The sequence below is a fragment of the Melospiza melodia genome, chromosome 10, assembly GCF_035770615.1.
Source record: "Melospiza melodia melodia isolate bMelMel2 chromosome 10, bMelMel2.pri, whole genome shotgun sequence".
In the NCBI taxonomy this organism is placed as follows: domain Eukaryota; kingdom Metazoa; phylum Chordata; class Aves; order Passeriformes; family Passerellidae; genus Melospiza; species Melospiza melodia.
Window position 1 is genome coordinate 14,788,970 of NC_086203.1, and position 4,174 is coordinate 14,793,143.

The window sequence follows — 4,174 nt, forward strand, 5'->3', positions numbered from 1 at the left end:
AAGGAGCTCATCTGGCCTGCTGCACCTCTCTGCTACAAAACAGGCTGGGAACAATCCCAGCCAGCCTGCTGGGAGAGGCTGGGATGAAGAGAATTCAAAATGTCTATGGTGAAATCTGGCCTTTATTATCCTAGTCACTAACATCCCACATATTTCAAGGAGACCAGCATTTTACTCCCACGATCCAAAGACAAAGCAAAATAAATCTCGGTACTCTCAGCCATAGTGCAAAATTCTGATTTATAGAAAATAGCATCCTAGCCTTGAAGAGTGGCTAAACACACCTCCTTCCTCCTTGCTGGCTTAAAGCTTTGCATCCCTATTGCTAAAATCTCCTGTGAGCTCTGCTGTCCAAACAGCCTGTAAAAGCCATAAATACTTCTCATTGTGTCCTCCCATCTTTTTAATTTCTCTTCAGGCTAAAGCATTGTTTTCCTTGCAGACTACACTGAAGACTGCTGCTCAGGTACTACATTAAATGTAATGAAATTATGATAAGCATGCAAGTGTTACATTAAACACAAATATAGACTGTGAAATAAGGTAATACAGGGAAAATTCCAGTTGATCCTATCCAGTTGTACTGGTGATTTGGTGTGTCCAATAGCTGAAAATTGTCTTTTTTCTCTGGAGAGGACTTGATGAAAAGAGAAGCAAGATAATCTTGAGGGGGAAAAAATTTCTTAACTGGGGTATGCCAAAATGATTCCTCCGAAATGTCTCTATTTCATAATTAGTAGCTTTTAATTGCAATTTAACAGTCACATTGCAGCAGGTAGGGACAAACACGTAGCTGTAAATGCACACTGCAATATTGTGAATCAAGAGCCCTCCCAGGCAGTGAATGGCATCCACTTCTCTGTAACTGCTGACTGGTGACATTGGTTTTGGATAGTTTGTTGTTCCTTTGCACCCAGAAGTGGTAATAATGTGTCTTTCTCAGAAACCTCTCACATCACAGGGAGGGGGTGTGTGTGTTACACATAGGACTGGTGCTCAAACTGAATGGAAATGCAGAGCTTTGCATCACCCATTTATTGCCATTTGCAGCCATCACTGCACACCTGAGCTGCCCTTACACCCCAGCTCCAGAAGCAGAGAGGACATTCAGGTATTCTTCTGGTTATCATTTATCAATGCTGGTTTTAGAATAAGGATAAGGATACAGTACTTATCTACATCCCAAAAGGAAAAAAAAACCTACTATATAAAATACCCTGCACTCGTACAAATGCAGCTAAATGTTCACAAACAAGGTTCCCTGGAGACCAAAGCCCATGAGGATGTCCCTGCAGTTGCTAACAGAGCGTGCTGTGCCCTGGGAGGCACTGGGATTTTTCTCCCTTGTGGGTTGGCATCCAATTTGATTCCTAAAAATTCAGTGTTTTCCCTTCCCTTCCTCCATATTGTCAGGTACTTTTGATTTATTTGGGCAAAGAAAATTTATGAAGCTTCATTCTTGCCCTATTCCCTCTCCACTGACTGGGGATATGAAGCTCCTGGAAGGAAGAAAAGACACTCTCATCTACATGAGGGAACTAGTGGAAGAGGGAAGGGAAAAGCCTCAAGCTGGTGCTGCTGTCTGGTTGTGGGAGTTCAGCAGCAGAACCAGAACTTTTTTAAGTCACCATGATGTCAGAAATCTGGATCTGCACCAGTAACAACATGCCCCAAGGCCCACCCAATTAGGATTTCCTATGATGAACCCCACATAGTTGTTATTAAGACCCTTGGTGGAATCCCTCCATAATAAAACAACTCATAAACACAAAATCGCCATCTGCACATGTGCCTGCCACCATTATAGCCCACTCTCACCAACTTGCTTATTGTTTCCATGTGCATCAAAACTGAGACATAAATACACTTGACCTAATTAACTCCTATAGAGAGATGTCATGAGGAAAGCAGATGTAAAATCTGCACTTAAGGCCTGATAAAAAGGAAAAAAAAAAGAAAAAAGAAAAAAGAAAAAAAAAACAGAAAAAACCCCAAAACCTCTCCCCTTAAAAAGGCTAGTAGTCTTAAAATGGTACTTTCCCCTGGTTCTGTTTAGTCCTTGTTTTTTAAAGTTGCTATTGTTGCAAGCAATCCCTAAGATCCTTGTTGCTGGAAAACATAAGGAAGAATTTGTTTGTATTCCCAGTGTGTGTCTTGCAGGCATTTCACAGTGTGCTGTGCAAAGTCTTTTCTTGCTTCCTTCTGTACGAAGAGTTTCCTTTGCTGGTTGTTTCCTAGAGTAACAAAACAGATTAAAAAAGGGAAAACCCTTGTTAAACCACAAAAACTAGCAAGGGATTTTGTGTAGTGCCTGAAATGAACTTTTAACATTCCCCATTTAGAGAAATGAGTTTAGTCAGGAAATGATGTCTTGTTGCCATGATGTCACTTTCTGTGTACTAACTGCCCCCAACTTTTCTCATGTTCTCCCTTGTATATTCTCTGTGCATGGTTTATCTGTCCACTTCCAGTCTCCCAAAGGCTTTTTCCTTTCATAGCCTCATACCTCTGCATAGCTTATATATCACAGGACACACCAATAACCCCATTTTTCAGTAATTTAGGGAAAAGGAGAGGTATGAAAATCTGCCTGAAGTTGCTCTGTGTGTGTGTGAGAAGATGAGCACAAAGCTCTGAGCAAGACTGCAGTAGCAGAGTGGTCAGGATTTGGGGGCCATGCTGCTGCAAGCCAGAGGTGCATGGCAGTGTATACTTCATGCAACAGTGATCACTTTGTACTATTGAACTTTTCTGTTGACTTTCAGCCTCCAAACGCAGATGTGCTGTCACTCAGATGCTCAGCTAGGCAGAGTTATGTGCTCTTGGCATCACACTGACTGTCTGAATGGAGAGTTTTGGCACCAGCCTGTTTGGAAGAGAGCTTTTTGCCTGCTCATGTTCTCATTAGTATCTGAGCTGATGAACGACATTCTTCTGCATTTCCATGCTCCTAGATATAGATCTGGCTTCTGTCTCAGTCTGGGTTAAATGCTCAGGGGGAGCTGGCTGGGCAGCCTGTGTCTGCACTGCTGAATCCCTGCAAACACAGGAGAGCTGGGGAGCACCTGCCTGATGGGGATCCTGCAGATCCTGTCAGTGTCCAGAAGAGTTAGTGCAGGTGGCCATGGGAAGGTCCTTGATGCTTTCAAGAGTGAACTGCTTCTACTCATCTACAGTAGTTAAACAAGACAAAGCTGTAGCTCTGCCAAAATGTAGGTGTCTTCCTGGCCCCTCCTCATAAATAGCTTAGCTGGTTTTAGTTTGTGATGCTGTTTTAGCTTTTTAGCTCCAGCCCAGAGAAAGCCTGCCTCAGAAGTGTTGCTATCACTCTTCTATCACTCTTTCCTCTCCCCACAAGCACCCACCCTTGAAATCCTCTTCCAGCAGGAGCCATCAGCCTGCTGTCACTGATCCCCTGTCATTGTATCTCTGAGAAACTTCTTCTTGAGCTTTGCTTGGCCTTTTCTTCTGGAAGGAAACCCCAAATGCTCCCTCCACACACAAGAGCAGGCATAATTCTCAGAATAGGTGGCAACTCCATTCCCTGGATCAGCGCCCGCCTCTGCTGCCCTCCGTGTGTTTCCTCTTTGCATCCCATTGATGAGCGAGCCTCCCCTGCCTTTCCCACCGTCACTCAGAAATAGCGAAGGACCACAGGCACAATTCCATTGAATGAACACATTTCGCCTGCCCTTTCACATTTGATGTCTCTCTCCAGTTGTTGGGTGGTTTTGCTCTGTGTGTGTGAGCACACAGATGGCTCCTCTAAGCACCTCGGCCCCGGATGATTGCTTGTTAATTTTTGCTTTGGGCTATTTTGAGCTTTTTCCTCTCTTACCGAGAGGACTTTGGTGTGGTGCGATGATGCCGGTGTGCCACCTAGTGATTGAGCTATTCCCTTGTCGCACATCATTGATCGGAACACTCGGTGCACGCATTCTGCCCCATTTGCTCACCTGGATCTCAGGTAACCTGCGGCAATGCCTGCAGCCCCTTGCTCTGCTCAGTCTGTCCAGGCAGAGGGGATCCCACTGAACTGCTTTTCCCTGCTTATTTCACTTTGTACCTTTTCCCCTCCCTTTGTACCTCTTTCTACTGTATTACCTGCAGTCTCTGTGAAGCGGACAAGAAATGGGAGATCATTTGAGGGGTGCCAGCTTGCAGGTCACCCATG